The sequence below is a fragment of the Belonocnema kinseyi genome, chromosome 8, assembly GCF_010883055.1.
Source record: "Belonocnema kinseyi isolate 2016_QV_RU_SX_M_011 chromosome 8, B_treatae_v1, whole genome shotgun sequence".
Classification (NCBI taxonomy): Eukaryota; Metazoa; Arthropoda; class Insecta; order Hymenoptera; family Cynipidae; genus Belonocnema; species Belonocnema kinseyi.
The window spans coordinates 26,782,350-26,800,522 of NC_046664.1; the positions used below are offsets into that span (position 1 = coordinate 26,782,350).

At 30.1% G+C, this 18,173-nt stretch overlaps 1 protein-coding gene across 1 annotated transcript in view; it reads right to left on the reverse strand.

Moving 5' to 3' along the window:
- LOC117178419 overlaps window positions 1-18,173 on the reverse strand; it is an 873,788-nt gene that overhangs the window by 111,870 nt on the left and 743,745 nt on the right. The window lies entirely within an intron of this gene.

Consider the following 18,173-nt stretch of genomic DNA (forward strand, 5'->3'; position numbering starts at 1 on the left):
AATTTTCACCCATTCCGCTTCTTTGGTTTCCGAAGAAATACCTTTCAGAGTTTTGGATTTCCTACTTATTGCTTTTTCCTACTTTTTGCTATTCCTAAGTTTGACCATTATGTATTATAACCCATTCTGAAATTTTACCTTTCTTAATTTTTACCGTTCCGAAAAATGAACGGCCCCCTTAAATAGATAGGTTAGATCTGTCATTTTCTACATAGGAAATTTAGATTTTATTTTGTTCGAAAAACTTTAGTGAGGCATTAATGTTTAAAATTTCAATTCATTCGGAATTCACCCTGAATTCTCATTATTTATTTTAAATCCTTTTTAATTTTTTAGGATTATCTTGAATTTTTTCAATTAAGCCTGCATTTTTTGTATTTCCTTTCATTTTTCAAATCTAATTATCAGGCATTTCATCATATTCTTATTAAGCTTTTCGATTTTTTCTTGATTTATTCTAAATTTAATAAATTTAATGATTTCTTTTCATATTTTAAAATTGTCATTTCACTTGAATTTGAATGGATTTCGTCGAATTCTGCTCAGTACCCTTAAATTTCTTAAAATTTGTTCGAATCTTTTAAAGCACTTTGCAATCTTTTTAAACATTCTAAAATTAATTAAAATCTTTTGAAATACCTAAGAATCTCTTGAAATCTCTTTATCTAATTAGAAACCCCTTCAAATATTACGTATCTTTTGAAATTTTGTGAAATCTTTTAAATCTTAATATACAATGTACATACAAAATTCGAAAGAAAAGTTACTCGGTACCAAAGAATTTGTATTTGCAAGAACAATGAAATATATTTGAACAAAATATTTGAATCATAGATGATATTACAATAAAAAGAGTTAATTTTAAATTAAAAACAGTTTAATTCTTCCACAAAAAAACAAACAACTATAACCAAACAAATATTTTTATTCTAAACCAAAAAGGATTGAATACATCTGAAGAGACGAATTTTTACAAAATAGTTGACTCGTCAGCTAAAAAATATTAATTTTAAACCAAACAGTTGCAATTTAATAAAAAGATTACATTTCTATAAAAATAAGCGAATTTTCAAATAAGTAAGACAAATTTCCAACACGATTGTTTTATTTACAACAAAAAATGTCGGATAAAAAAATTACGCGACTTATTTTTTTAAGGGGAAATATTTTTTAATAAAAAATAAAAATTCAAAATAATTATTTACTTTTTAAATTTCGTTGTGAGTTTGCTTTAAGGTTAAATTAAAAATATAATTTTCCTAAGTTTCTCAAAGAAATTTAAAAAAATTTGGTAAGATTTCAGTTGTCAGAAAAAAAATCAAGTCAATTTTAAAGAAAATCTGCTAGTTTTCTTTTGAGTTTTTAAAAATATTTTCAAACTTGGAATATTTTTGAAATATTTTAGAAACTTCTAAATGTTTTTATAAATGATTCGAATTTCCTTAAATATTTGAGAAATTTCTGCAAAATTAAAAAAATTGCTTTAAAATATTCCAGTTTTTTGTTGTTGACAATTTGAGGAAATATATTGGAATCTGCAAAAATATTTTTAAATATCCACTCAAAATTAATTCTGAAAAAAAATCATTTAAAATTTGTCCAGAAATCTTTAGAAAATTGGTCAAAAAGGTAATTCGTCAATAACAACATTCAAAATAAATTATGCTTTAAATCCCTATTAAAAAAATTTTAAAATTAAAGTCCAATTAGGTTCGATTTGGTAGAAATGAAGTCGCAATTCTATCCAAATGAGGCCAAATCGGACTTTAATTTAAAAATCTTTAAAATAGGGATTTTAAGCATAATTTATTTTGAATATTGTTATTGACAAATCAACTTTTTAAAAGAACGGTGGAGCCGTGTAGGAGACATTACCAGAAATAAAAATATAGCAGGTAAAGCTAAAATTGAATATTTCTTTACTTTACTCTCACTGTGCTGTACGGTAGCGAGAACTTGAGCTGCCGACTGAGTCTGAGGTTATATTTATTAATAATAATATTTAAAGTCAATTTTGCTTCAAATCCCTATTTTAAAGATTTTTAAATTAAAGTCCAATTAGGTCTGATTTGAAAAGAATTAAGTCGCAATTCTTTCCAAATTGGACTTAATCAGACTTTAATTTAATCATTAATTAATTAATTTAATTTATATCAAATGAATTTAATTATTATTAATTTAATTATTGTTATTGATAAATCAAATTTTTAATAAATCGATGGATCAGCGTAAGAGCCATTGCTAGAATTAATAGTATTAAAAAATAAAGCTGAAATTGCAATGTCTGTACTTGCACCCACTGCGCAGTACGGTAGTGAGACCCGGACTTGCCGATTGGACCGAGGTTATATTTGTCAATGATAATATTTGAAATAAATTATGTTTCAAATCTTTGTTTCAAAGATTTTTAAATTAAAGTCCAAGTAGGTCCGAGGTTGGAAGAATTAAGTCGTAATTCTATCCAAATTAGACCTAATCGGACTTTAATTTCCAAATCTTTAAAATAGGAATTTGAAGCATAATTTGTTTTTAATATTGTTATTGATAAATCAACTTTTGAAAAGATCGTTGGAACTATGTAGGAGCCATTACCAGAAGTAATAATATTAAAAAATAAAGCTAAACTTGCAATATGTCTGTACTTGCACCCACTGTGCTGTACGGTAGCGAGAGCTGGACCGGCCGAGTGGACCGAGGTTATATTTATCAATAAAAATATTTAAAATAAATTATGCTTCAAATCCCTGTTTCAAAGATTTTTAAATTAAAGTCCGATTAGGGCAGATTCGGAAAGAATTATGTAGCAACTCTTTCCAAATTGGACCCAATCGGATTTTAACTTAAAAATCTTCAAAATAAGGATTTGAAGCATATTTTATTTTGAATATTGTTATTAATAAACCAATTTTTAAAAGATCGATGGGGCAGTGCAGGGCATTGTAACCATCACCAGAAGTGAAAATATAACAGGTAAAACTAAACTTTAATATATCTGTACTTGCACGCACTGTGATGTACGGGAGCGAGACCTAAACCAGCCTAGTGGGCCGAGGTTATGTTTATCAAAAATAATATTCAAAATAAATTATGCTTCAAATCCCTATTTTATAGATTATTAAATGAAAGTCCGATTAAGTCTGATTTTGAAGAAATTAAGTAGCAATTGTTTCCGAATTGGACCTAATCGGCCTTTATTTTTAAAATATTTAAAATAGGGATTTGACGCATAATTTATTTAAAATATTGTGACTGATGAATAAACTTTTAGATAAATCGATGAAGCAGCGTAAGAGCCATTTCTAGAAGTAATAATATTTAAAAATAAAGCTAAAATTGCAATATGTCTGATTGTCTGTACTTGCACCCACTGTGCTGTAAGCTTGGGAGACCTGGACCTGCCGAGTTAGGTCAAGATTATATTTATCAATAATAATATTCAAAATAAATTATGCTTTAAATCTCTATTTTATCGATTTTTAAATTAAAATCCAATTAGGTCCGATTTGGAAGGAATTTCGACTTGCTCAAACAACCTGAAAAGGGTTTATGGTACCGTTTCACTATGGTCTTTTTCGCACACCTGCCAACTCTTCACGATCGATGAATGATGATAAATAACGTAAACTTCGATACTTCCCATTCCTTCGCATGACCTGAGTACCAACTTGTGTGTGTGTGTGTTCACACATACGAATCTTTTTGAGTTTTACGCAAACACAACTTTGTAAGAGGGACTATAGCGGAAGCGATAAGCGCATGAAAATAATGACCGAGACCGACTGCCACGTGTCATCTTTCCGGTGATGGTCAAACAGTTTTACGCTTGCAAGGTGGGTCGTAAAAAAGCACGACTCTCATCTCATTCACTTCCTTTACTTTTCTCGAAACTTACCAGCCTTATTAATTAAGACCTAAAACCAGAATTTCGTCATTTATTTTTTTCCTTTTTACTTCGACAGAATTAAGGCTAACGAGTCTTCCGGTTCTTTTATTCTCCCGGAGAAATTATGAAACCTAATTATTCTTAATTGAAAAATATATTTTTGGAATCAAACACATTTTGATGTATTTTTAAAATATCTGAGTAATTTGCTGAAACATGAAATATTATTTGTAGAAAAAAAAACTATTTTCGAGGCCCCTAGTAATTGTTGGAAAAAGTTAATTAAAAGAATCCTATCTAGAAAAACGTGATGTTACCGATTATCTAAAAAAATTTCCGAAAAATTGTTTTTGAACACGTGGTTTGAGTCACACTTATGCAGTGCGCATGCGCACTGCATAAGTGTGATTTTTAGTGACTGTTTTCAGTTTGTTATTTTGGATTTTATGAACTTTTGGTTAATACAAAATTTCTAAAAGAGAAATTTTAATTCAAAATATTCTGTTCTTTAATTTGTTATTATGTGCTTCAAAAATTAGTTAAAGTATGTTTAAATTTAGAATTCTGTAATTTTTATAGTTTGTATTTGAAAATTTCTTTAAAAGTCAACAATTTGCATTCGACTCTTCGAAATTGCAGAACAATGAACTTTAAATCTTTTCAAATTTAAGAGATTTTAATTATAAAAAAGCTGCAATTAAAAATTCCGTATTCTCCACGATTTATTTTCGAAGTTTCTTCAGTTTTGAACTTGACTTTTGATCTTGAAAATAATCAAAATTTGAGAATTTTTATTTATACATCTTTAAAATTAGAGAGTTTTAAAATGTAAATCTTTAAAATAGAAGTATTTTAAATTTCAAATAATTAAAATTGAAGAATTTTTAATGCAAATTTTCGAAAATGAACAATTTCCAAACAATATTTCAAATGACAAACCTTTGAAATGTAAATCTTAAATTTTCAAAAATCAACCATTTTCATCTGACTCTTTAAAATTTCAAAACTTTGAATTGTAAATCTTTTGAAATTAAAGATTTTTCAATTTAAAAAGTGTACGATACAAAATTCTGTCATTTTGATGATCCACTTTCAAAATTTCTTCAGATTTAAAGTTGACTTCCGATCATCGGCAAAATCTTCCAAATTTAACAATTTTTATCCACAAATTTTTAAAATTCAAGAACTTCCAATTAGAACTCTTTGAAATTCTGGAACTTTAGTTTGTAAATATTTAAAATTGAACAGTTTTTTATTTTGACAATCCATTATTAGAAATTCTGCAAGTTTTACGTATTAAGATGAAAATTTTTATAATACTGATGATTTACATTAGAAATTTATTTAATTTCGAAGATTTAAAATGAAAAACTTGACTTGTGATCTTCAAAATCATCTTAATTCAAAATGTTTATTTATAAATCTTTAAAATTGAAGTGTTTTTAATTTCGAAAATAAAAATGTTTAATTATGGAAGTTTTAACTTTTGCAATTAATATTGATATATTTTTGATGATATGCATTCGAAATTTCTTGAATTTGGAAGATTAAAGAAATAAGAATGAAAAACTTGACTTGTGATCTTCAAAATCATCTAAATTTGAGTTTTAATTGATACATTTTTAAACTCGACGTATTTTTTAATGTAATCCTTCAAAATTCAAATACGTATTTTAAAATAGCATTCAAAATGACATCATTTTAAATCATAAACATTGAAAATTTAACGAATTTCAATTGAAAATGTTTAAGGTGTAGTGATTTTTTTAAACGTTCAAATTGTATGCGTTCAAACTATAAGCATTCAAAATTAAATAAGTTGGTTAATTTTAAATTTTAAACATCTTTAATTCGATACATTCAAAATGAAATTACTTTAAACTGTAAATAGTTCAAACTGAAGAATTTTCAATTATAAATATTAAAAATTAAACTTTACAACATATTAAATTCACAATTATAACTTTTCATAATATGAACATAAATTTATGAAGAACTTATAGTTGCAAATCCTCAAGATTGAAAGATTTTTAATTTGGTAATTTACAAATAAACATATCAAGAATTTAAATTTATGCGTTTTTAAAATTAAGAAAATCTTAAACTACAAATTGCTGAAATTGGAGAATTTTCCATTGTAAATCTTAAAAATTGAAAAGTTTAAAATTGTTTATATTCACAATAGAAAACAAAAAATATTTTTGTCAAGTAAACATTTTATGACGTTGATGATTAACATTCGAAAGTTCTTCAATTTGGAAGGTTCAGAATTGAAAGATTCATTTTTGATTGGCAAAATCATCCAAATTTAATAATTTTTATTTATAGGTCTTTCAAACCGTAAATTTTTCAATTGTAATTCTTTAGAATTGTAGAACTTTGAAATGTAAATAGTATATATTAGAGTTTGTTTCGAATTTTTAAAATGTGCAATTAAAAATTAAACTAGTTTTCAGCATTCCAATTAAAAATTCTTAAATTTTAAAGCCTTGAATGTAAATTTTTTTTAATTTGGAAGATTTTGAATTGAAAACTTGACTTTTGATTCACAAGATAATCAAAATCATTCAACTTTAAGATTTTTAATTAATCAAAATCTTTAGAGGCGGAGTTTTTTGTTGTACATTTTAAAAATTGAAGAATTTAAAAACTGAAAATTGTAAAGATAAAATAATTTTTAATTGTGAATCTTCAAAGTCGAACTATTTAAAAAATAACTTCAAAATTAAACACCTTTAAAATATAAATTTTGATAATTGAATAATTTTTTATTTTATATTTACAAAATTCAAGAAAGTTTAATTTTAACTTTTCAAAATTGAAGATATTTTAATTTTTACAACATGAATTTCTCTAATTTTGATAATTTACATGCGAAATTTCTTAAATTTGGAAGATTCATAATTGAAAACTTGATTTTTGATCTTCTAAATCACGCAAATTTAAGAATGTTCATTTCCACATTTGAAAAAATTGAAAATTTTTCAATTTTAAATCTTCGACATAGACCTATTTCATTTTTTTTTATTTCATGATTTTAAACTATAAACATTCGAAACTAAGCAATTTGTCGAATAATTAAAATGAAATTACAATTGTATGAAAGACGATGTAGCTTTTTTAATACTTATTTTACTTTATTATTATTAATTATATTTTATAGTACTGTAAATTTAAAAATATATTATTATTTTTGATAATCAGGCGATCAGAAAAGGAAAATCACAATTAAAATATGATATGTTGGTGTTTCTTTACATGGGCTTTAGTTCCAAATCATGAATTTAAAAATATAATATTATTTAATTCCAAGAATTACAAATTTAATTCCTTGTACTAAAAAAGCAAAAATTCATTTTGAAGAGTATTTTGCAAAGCAGAAAAAACGAACTGACCCTTAAGAGAAAGAACGATTAACTATAAATAACAGAGACCGCAGGTCGCCTGTCGTCAGTCTTGCAAAAGGTAAGCAGCCATATGCGCCAATGCAACTATTAACTCCTTCGCGACATCTGCTTGGCTTTAGCTTGGCTCGTGCTTTCCGGTCGAAAAATGCCCTAAACTGTTGGTCCGGCCCACTCCCGGCAGATAATTAGGCCCCTGAGTAATTGGGCCTAAAGTGCACCTCGAAACTCTGCTGACAAATTTTTTCTAAATCTGTTGCGAGCGTCTGCTGTCATTTCTTCAGAAACGGAAGTTACTCAATCTGCAGAAATTATAGGCTTGTCTTCAACCGGAAATTACTTGAGTGATATAAAATATTTCAAAAATCAGATTACATCCTCTTGAATATTTCACATATTCATTGCTTAATTTAGTTCAAATTCAAATAATTTTATATTTACTTATTATAATAATAAATATTATTGTCTTGCAAGGCTAAAGTATCAGGTACTTTAAACCGTTGCTGCATCCGACTTTATTAGAAGTACTCGAATTTTTCTGGAGATTTTGCCCGGGGAGAGGAAAACTGCAGAAAACCACCTTCTGAGTACAGCCAGTTTTCCAGCAGTCGAGTTTGCAGGTAGACACTCGTTTCCGGTGGATTTTACTGCGTGGTAAAAAATATATTTAAATTTGTTTCTCTAATACGGAGCCAAGTGTAAACTATATATTTAATGGAAATGGGGAAGAAAGTTTGTTGTTGCACGTTACAAAAATCTAAAAACAGCATTCAAAAAGCATATAGCTTTTTTTGCAACTATGTATACATAAGCAAAACTCCTCAGGTTAACAATTCAAGTGGAAATAAGCACACAATTTTGCCTATTGTGCATAATGTGCACTGCGCAGTTTCATGACCAGACATACAAAGAAGTTTTTCAACAGAAACTACTTCCTTTTATAAAAATTAGATTAACTGTCCACGAGAAACACAATTTTTTACTATTCTCACGTCAACACTTGACAGTTTGAGATTCAAAACACTGTAGTGGGACTTCAATGTCTGAACTTAATCGGACCTCTCTTTTTATTCTCTCTCTCTCTCTTCCCATCCAATAGTTTTTCCTTTTTTATTGTTGAATCGTACATCATATTAGCTAGCTATGATGGCGCTACCAATTCAGAATAAATTTAAATAAAATATTAACAAAAATTTTGTAGAAAATAATTAATTTTAAATCGCAGTGTAACACTTTGATTAAAATGAATTGTTATTCACTGCTCTTTTTCATTAAGATTGCTTCAATAGCTTTAAGATACTACTTTGTGATATACATATTTGTGTTTCAAACAGCGCTATTGCCAAAATCAAAGACAGGCCCATTCGACTGCACAAAATAATCGGACCAGTGAATCAGTAGCATCGGATTCAGTTAGTTTCAAGCATCGGAGACCCACTGCTCCTTGGCGCGAGCTAGCCATTGTGCTTATTCGCTATTTGCCAAAGTGATTCTAATCTGCTCTCTAATCATGATAGATATTTCTGTAAGTTAAAAATAAAATTTTGACTATTCCGAATAACATATTCTACAATTTTGAATAGAATAATTTTGTAGATGTAAAACAAACAACTGCATTGACAAATATCGTAAATTTAAAGTGCAGAGGAGAAAAAAAGGAAGTGTTTGGAAAATAAGGGAATTTATAAATAGGGGAAATGCAGGAGAATACTGTGTGCCGTGTAATTTTGTTCTGGGCAGATTTACTATATTAGCAATCACGAATATATATCATACCGGTGGCCAATGGGGTGAACGACAGGAACAGCAAGCTCGGAACAAAACTCATTAAACGTCTATCCATTTGTTCCTATATGTTCACAACACGATATCCGACGCATGCGGTAGGAGAGCTGCAACCGAATTCGTGATATGTCACGCGTCTCATGATCGTTCTAATCATCGCAAATTTTCATTTGGTATTAATAAAATATTTATTTTCTAGTATGTAACTATTCATAAAAGATTAAAATATAGGGAAGGGGAATATTTTTCATAAAAAATATGCATACCGTAAGCTTTTAAAATTTGTTTGCAGAATTTCGATCTAAACCTAGAATGTAGTCTAGATCAAGTAAATTAAATAGGAAAAAACTTTATGTTACTTTATAGACATTTGCTATAATTTCAATGAAAATGCACATGTTTGGGTTAAAAATTCAACTATTTTGTAGAAAATTCGTACTTTTAACTCGAGAAATCAACATTTTGGGGAAGGTTAAAAATTTATCTATTTGGTTACGAATGTCTGTATTTTGTTGCGAATGTGTCTTTTTAGTAGAGAATTATTATTTATGTTAAATCTGGATTGAAAATTACATTATTAGATTAAAAACTAAAATGTTTCTAAAGAAAAATGAAATAGTTTGACTTCTAAAAAAAATGTTTTCCCAAGAAACAACGAATTTTCAACCAAATATTTAAATTTTCAACTAAAAACATGAATTTTCAACTAAAATTATGCATCTCCAACCAAAAATGAATTTCAAACAAAGTAATTCATCTAAGTAGTTAAAATTGAAACCAAGAAGATAAATATTCTAGCAGAAAATATTAATCTTCAACTAAATAGTTGGATGTTTAAAAAATAGTTTAGTTTTCAGCCAAAAGGCTGAACTTTCAAGAAAGAACTTTGTAACTTTCTACCAATAATAAAAATCAACACCATACCTACATGAATAACGTGAATTCTTAATAAATATTTGGATTAAAAATGATTTACTAAGAGTTACAAGTAGATTATATCGGATTACACGTGGATCACTCTGAATTACTCCGGATTACACGAAATACACCAAATTACCATTTCAGTATTTTTATTTATGCATATTTAAAATTTAAGAGTTTTCAATATCACCTTATCTTTCGTGGAAGAATTAATTAGAATAATTATATGACGTTCCAGTTACAAATTTAATATTTAATAAATAAAATAAAATAAATATTTAATTTTTAACCGAAGAAATAATTCTTCGAACAAAATCGATGATTTCGAAACTCAAAAAGACGAATTTTAAACAAAAAAATGTATTCTGGACAATATTGTTGAATTTGCTACAAGGTAGATAAGCTTTTATAGAAATATTTGAATTAAAAAAAAAATTAGGAATTTTTAACAAAGAAGAATAATTTTCTAGGGAAAAATACGAGTTTTCAATAAAGTACACAAATATTTAATTAAAGAATATAAATTTTTTATTAAAAATTAAAAAGGTAAATTTTCAGTTAAAAAATTAAATAGGTAAATATTTAATTTAACAAAATAATTTTCACTAAAGAGATGATTTTTAAAAACTAAATTGACAAAATATTTAACTAAATTAAGTGAACCTTCAGTGCAAAAAGTTTGTTTTTCAAGGAAAAAAAAACGAAATATTTCAATCTTCAACTATAAACAAGATAAATTTTTACCAAAAAATTGAATAGTTCAATATTCAGTTAAAAAGTGATTTGCAACCAACAATAAAAACAAATTTTCAGAAAAATAGTTAGCTCTTCAACCGAAGTGATGAGTTTTCAACTAAAATGTCTAATCTTCAACTGGAATAAATTTATTTTTAACTAAAAAGATTGAATAATTAAATTTTCAGTGACTAAAATTAATTTAAAAAAAAAAAAAAATTTCAAGAAAATATTTCGAATCATTTGGATTACAAGTTAATTACCCTGGTATATACGTGGATTATAAGTGAATCACTTTTGACTGCAGTCGATGACTCTGGATTTAAAGTAGATTACGCCTAATGAAAAGTGTATTGATATAGATTACAAGTGGAATATATTAAATTACAACTGGATTACACGGGGTTACAATCGGATTACTCCTAAACATTAAAAAGTTTCAATATCAAACACTCTAAATTTTCTTCTGAATAAAAAAGGTTATATAAAATATCGCCATAAAGTGAATAGTTTGCCCGAAAAATTAAAAAGATTCAACATTTTTGGAAGTTCATTATTCTTGCATTTATGAGCGATTGCCTCAGTGAAAACGAGTGCAGTTTATTGTTTCGAACTTGGCTGAAGGTAAGCTACCGTGCAATATCGATAATTTCGTTGTAGCTATATTATTTATTTAATACTGAAAATTATTTTGATCATTTTCAACGCTTAATTTGAAGAAGTTGCTTTCATTTCTCGAAGTAGGGACTTTGTCATTTACCTTTCCTTATGTCTTAACAACATATCTGCAAATTTTCGAAATTTTAAATTAATTTTTTGATTATTAAAAAACGCCTTTTTTTGAATCTGTGTCAAAGCTCTCGGAAAATCCGAGTTGAGCCTGGGGGGTGAAGTAATAACGATGTATTTACTGCAGGCCCACTTTTTTCTTTAAACGATAGAAAACATAATGCACCCATCGTAAATAATCTCAACTCCTTCCATATGCCTGGGACCCTTCGAACTGCATTTTCCAGGGCATGAAGCGACCACGGTCATGTGGCCACAGGCGACTATCGGCTAACATTTCACGTCTATTAAACGAGTTTTTTGTATCATAAAAAAATCATATAATTACTGATTTTTGCATGAAGCATTCCAAAGGTGTTGCAATGATCGTATTAAAATTCAGTAATGATCGGATTAAAATTAAGCTTATAATCAAGCTCTGAAGCGAATTTAAACCTTTTGTTCGACACGCCTCGAAAATACTTTTGGTTTCACATCTACTGTTGTTTATATAGAAAGTCATTTGTAAAATAATAATTTTGAAGATAATCTGGCAAGAACAGAAAAATATTAACATTTCATAAAACAATTCAGATTAATACTTCAATGGGAAGAAAATAAAATAACCATTTTTATATCTCCAGTATTCTCCCGCTAACATTTCACGTCTATGAAACGCTTTTTTTGTATCAGAAAAAAGTCATATAATTACTGATTTTTTGCATGAAGCATTCCAAAGGTGCTCCAATGATCGTATTAATATTCAGTAATGATCGGATTAAAATTAAGCTTATTATTATTACTATTATTACTATTACTATATATTTACTATTTTTAATTAAAAAATTACTTCGGAAAAATGTATTTTGTAACTAAACGCTTTCACTAAATTAGAAATATTGGCTCAGTGTAAAATATTAATTCATGCTATTTTAAATTTTTTTATTACAAGCAATAATAATTATTTTATATTAATCAATATTTGACGGTTTATTTCAGCCGAATAAATCAAAACTGAAGATTTAAAAATAAACAATTTGAAATTGAATTGTTTTACCAGGGAAAATTTAAATCGTTAAAATTTCGAATATTTTTTGAGCTTTGAACGTTACTATTTTGATTGTTTTTTAAAAGAAAGTTTAGTGTCTAAGTGAAATGTTTCAATGTAGATGTTTAAATAGCAATTGGACCCTTATTATTCCTAGACGAAATTTGAGTAATTTGAATAGGTGTTTGGAAGTTTTGAAAAGATTGAAAATTAATTGAAAACTTGAAATGATTTCATATAATTTAAACGAAGTTTGTACCAACAAAATTTGGCTAGTCGAACCGAAATTTCGGTGCAAATAGCCACAACCTAATTTAAAATAAAATGTCGATTTTTTCAGATTTAAAAAAAAATGATAAACTTTTTAAAAATTAAGAAAGGCTTCAAAAGAATAAAACATTTTCGTTAGATTCCTAGGAAAATTGAAAACCATTTTTTATTTTGGAATATTATTTACAAAGAATACTTAAAAAGATTTTAAAAGATTTCCAAAATTGTTAAAAGAGTCTAGAATATTTTACATGATTTTTTATAATTTGCGAAATTTCTAAAAGTTGAACGAAAAATTCTATTAATTTCAAAAGACATTCAGAAGTTTGAAAAACATTTCAAAAATAATTTAAAAGTTGCATACATTTAAAATAACTTCTAGATTTAACAAGATTTTGAAATAAAATTTGAAGTTGAAAATGGAACCAGTTGAAAATTCGTTTGATTTATTTGTTAACTGTAAAGCTTGATTATAAGCTTACTTTTAATCCGATCATTACTAAATTTTGATACGATCATCGCAGCACCTTTGGAATACTTCATGCAAAAATCAGTAATGATATGATTTTTTTCTGATACAAAAAACGTGTTTAATAGGACGTGAAATGTAAGCGGGAGAAGAATGGAGATACAAAAATGGTTATTTTATTATCTTCCCCTTGAAGTATTAATTGAATTATTTCATGGAATATTAATAATTTTTTGTTCTTGTTAGATTATCTTCGAAATTATTATTTTACAAATGACTTTTTATATAAACAACAGTAGATGTGAAGCCAGAAGTATTTTCGAGGCGTGTCGAACAAAAGGTTTAAATTCGCTTCAGAGCTTGATTATAAGCTTAATATTAATCCGATCATTATTGAATTTTAATACGATCATTGCAGCACCTTTGGAATGCTTCATGCAAAAATCAGTAATTATATGATTTTTTTTTCTGATACAAAAAACGCGTTTCATAGACGTGAAATGTTAGCGGGAGAAGAAAGGTTCTCTACAAAAATAGAAACGACTATGCTTGACTGTACTAACAAGCCCGTTACTCTCTCGCTTGCCCTCGCGTATTTGCTTTGGTGGAAGAGGGACGCCGATAGTCGCCTGTGGCCAAATGACTGGTCACTTCATGCCCTGGGAAATGCAGTTCCAAGGGTCCCAGGCATATGGAAGGAGTTGAGATTATTTACGATGGGTGCATTATGTTTTCTATCGTTTAAAGAAAAAAGTGGACCTGCAGTAAATACATCGTTATTACTTCACCCCCCCCCCCCCCCCCCCCCCCCCCCCCCCCCCCAGACTCAACTCGGATTTTCCGAGAGTTTTGACACAGGTTCAAAAAAAGACGGTTTTTAATATCAAAAAATGAATTTAAAATTCCGAAAATTTGCAGATGCGTTGTTAAGACATAAGGAAAGGTAAATGACAAAGTCCCTACTTCGAGAAATGAAAGCAACTTCTTCAAATTAAGGGTTGAAAATGATCAAAATAATTTTCAGCATTGAATAAATAATATAGCTACAACGAAATTATCGATATTGCACGGTAACTTACCTTCAGCCAAGCTGTTTTCAAGGAAAATCTAAAAACATGAAATCATCCGCCATATTGGAAGATGGCGGCTCGAGCGCCCCCCCCCCCAAATTTACTGAATTTTGGGAGGTGTTTAAAGGCCCCTTAAGGAAGCTTCCTGACAACTAAGTTCATTGTTATAAATTATTTCCATTTAAAATCCTTCGTTGACTGGCCTATTATATAGTGCCCGAACCTATGCAATGTCCCAACCTATACAGTATCCCAACCTATACAGTGTCCCAAACTATAATGCGCCTCAACCCATATAGTGTCCCAACCTATACCGTGCCCCAACCTATACAATGTCCCTGCATATACAGTGTCCCAAACTATACCGTGCCTCAACTTTTACAGTGGCCTAACCCTCAAAGTTTTTCACAATACCCTGCCGCCAAGGGGGTACACTTGACTGCTTCACTGCTTGGCACACCATGCTTCAGGCGAGAGAATTAGAGCGAGTGAGAAAACTTAAAATGTGTTAATATGTTAATAAATTAAATTTTAATTAGTTGAATCAATTTCCTAATCTAATTCTAAGCATATGAAAAGAGAGTTGATGAAAATCGATTAATATCTTCAATGCCAGTTGACAGTTCTTGTAATTTTGCGTGTTCTTAACGATATGCTTAATTACTCGAAATGTTAACCGATTTTCATCAAGTTTTTTTCCATTTTCTTAAAATTAAATCAGGAAAATGATTCAGATAATTAGAATTGAATTGAGTCATATCTTTAGGATTTTAGTTATTGAAACAGCCTTAAATATTATGAACGGGGGGGCAGCCTCATCGGCCGGCGGCACTAGTTTGGGAATCGCTGGCCTAACCCAGCGATTCCCAAACTTTTTTTAAAGTTTACAGGGAGGGGCAGAGCCGCCACCCCACTATTTTTTCCTTCTACTAGAACCCAAGGGGGATACTTGACTGTCTGTCGGGAGGTTTCATGCTTCACGTGAGAGAATTAGAGCCGGTTGAGAAAAATTAATATGTGTTAAAAGGTTAATAAATTAAATTTTAATTAGTTGAATCGATTTCCTAACCTGATTTTAAGCAAATGAAAAGAAAGCTGATGTAAATCGGTTAATATCTTCAATGCCAGTTGACAGTTCTTGTAATTTTGCATGTACTTAAAGATGTGCTTAATTACTCGAAATGTTAACCGATTTTCATCAACTTTTTTTTCTTTTTCTTAAAATTACATCAGGAAAATGATTCAGATAATTAGAATTGAATTGAGCCATATCTTTAGGATTTTAGTTATTGAAACAGCCTTAAATATTATGGACGGGGGGGGGCTGCCGAGGAGCAGGGCCCTGGCTGGCTTCCCCCCTAGGGGGCTGCCCGGTCCGGGGTGGGCCTCAACCTATACAGTGCCCCAATATATACCGTGTCCCAACCTATACAGTGGCCCAACATATACAGTGCCTCGACATATACCGTGTGCCAACCAATACAGCGTCCTAACCTATACTGTGCCTCAACCTATATAGTCTCCCAGAATATACAGTGTCCCAAACTATACCGTGCCTCAACTTTTACAGTGACCTACCCTATACTGTGCCTCAACCTATACAGTATCCCAACCTATACAGTGGTCCAATATATACAGTGCCTCGACATATACCATGTGTCAACCAACACAGCATACTAACCTATACTGTGCCTCAACCTATATAGTCTACCAGAATATACAGGGTCGCAAACTATACCGTGCCTCAACTTTTACAGTGACCTACCCTATACTGTGCCTCAACCTATACAGTACCCCAAACTATACTATGTCCCAACCTATACAGTGGCCCAATATATACAGTGCCTCGACATATACCATGTGCCAACCAATACAGCGTCCTAAACTATACTGTGCCTCAACCTATATAGTCTCCCAGAATATACAGTGTCCCAAACTATACCGTGCCTCAACTTTTACAGGGACCTACCCTATACTGTGCCTCAACCTATACAGTACCCCAACCTATACAGTGGCCCAATATATACAGTGCCTCGACATATACCGTGTGCCAACCAATACAGTGTCCTAACCTATACTGTGCCTCAACCTTTATAGTCTCCCAGCATATACAGTGTCCCAAACTATACCGTGCCTCTACTTGTACAGTGGCCTAACCTATACTGTGCCTCAACCTATACAGTGCTCCAACCTAAACTGTGTCCCAACCTATACAGTGGCCCAACCTATACAGTGCCTCAACATATATCGTGCGCCAAACAATACAGTGTCCTAACCTATACAGTGCCTCAACATATATCGTGCGCCAAACAATACAGTGTCCTAACCTATACTGTGCCTCAACCTATATAGTCTCCTAGCATATACAGTGTCCCAAACTATACCGTGCCTCTACTTGTACAGTGGCCTAACATATACTGTGCCTCAACCTATACAGTGCTCCAACCTAAACTGTGTCCCAACCTATACAGTGCCCCAACCTATACTGTGTCCCAACCTATACAGTGGCCCAACATATACAGTGCCTCAACATATACCGTGTGCCAACTAATACAGTGTCCCAACCTATACATTGTCCCAACCTATAAAGTGCCCTAACCTATACAATGCCCCAACCTATACAGGGTCCTAACCTGTATGGCACTCTTCTTCTGTTAAACCCCTCACACGTCAGGAAATAATTATTAATCGACTGCAAATCGTAAAACTCTGTACCAGTATAGATAAAGCCTTCATCTGGAACATGTTCTTTGTCCCATATTTTTATAATTTTTTTCTGATGCGATTTTTACGATATTCTGAGAAAAATTAAGGTTCTAATATTTTGGGACAGATCACTCTCTCTCCCTCTTTCTCCCTCTCGGAAGAATGATTTTTAACCTTTTCTTTAGAAATTTAATTAATTTTTCTTTCAATAAACTAGGTAGAGTTCTAATATTAACACTGATATCATAGAACAGTCTCGTATTTCAATGTACTAAAGACCTAAACCATTAGCAAAAGGTCGAGCGAGCATAATCGAAGTTATGCGTCGCGTGAGAGCCTCAGGTTTTTTTCGGGACAATAATAAAATTGACAAACGCGTCATTCGAGGTCGCACGATCTTGGTGGTCGAGCTCCACTGTCACCTGTCTTACAAAAGGGATTCACCAGGTTTAAAGGCCGGACTGAATACCGAGAACGAATTCACGTGGATATCGAGCACCGCCCATGATCTGCAGGTGACTTAGGGTCAAGACACGGCTTTCTCCTTTTATCTCCAAGGAAAGTCATCAACTCAGTTCCTCCCTCAAAAAAAAAAAAAAAAAACGTTTTACAAGAAATTATGAGCACGCATGGGAAAATAAGGTCGTCCTTAGACTAATTTCTTCAAATCTAATAATCTATTCTTAAATTATAAGGAAATTTTTTTCAAGAATTCAAAATTAATTTTTTATTATAACTAAATTTTTGGCATGTTTTGGTATAATTCGATAAAACTCGAAATGCAACAGTATTGTATGTCGTGCATGTCGTGTACCATAAACTACCAATGCCGTTTTTCAATTTTGTAACAAAATTATTTGGCTTTTTTTATCAGAGGATTTTTGGATGACATTGGGGATATAAGAGTAGTGTATATACGAGGGTAGTTCAATAAGTCCTTAGAATGAAGTATAAAAACAATTTTTTTTGGGTAAATTTTTTTTTATTTTTCAACATAATCTCCTTGCAGCTTTATACACCTGGTCAATCGCTTTTCAAGTTTTTTTAATCCTTCAGAAAAGTGCGTTTTCGGAAGTTCCTCAAAATAAGCACTTACAGAGGCAATGACGTCTTC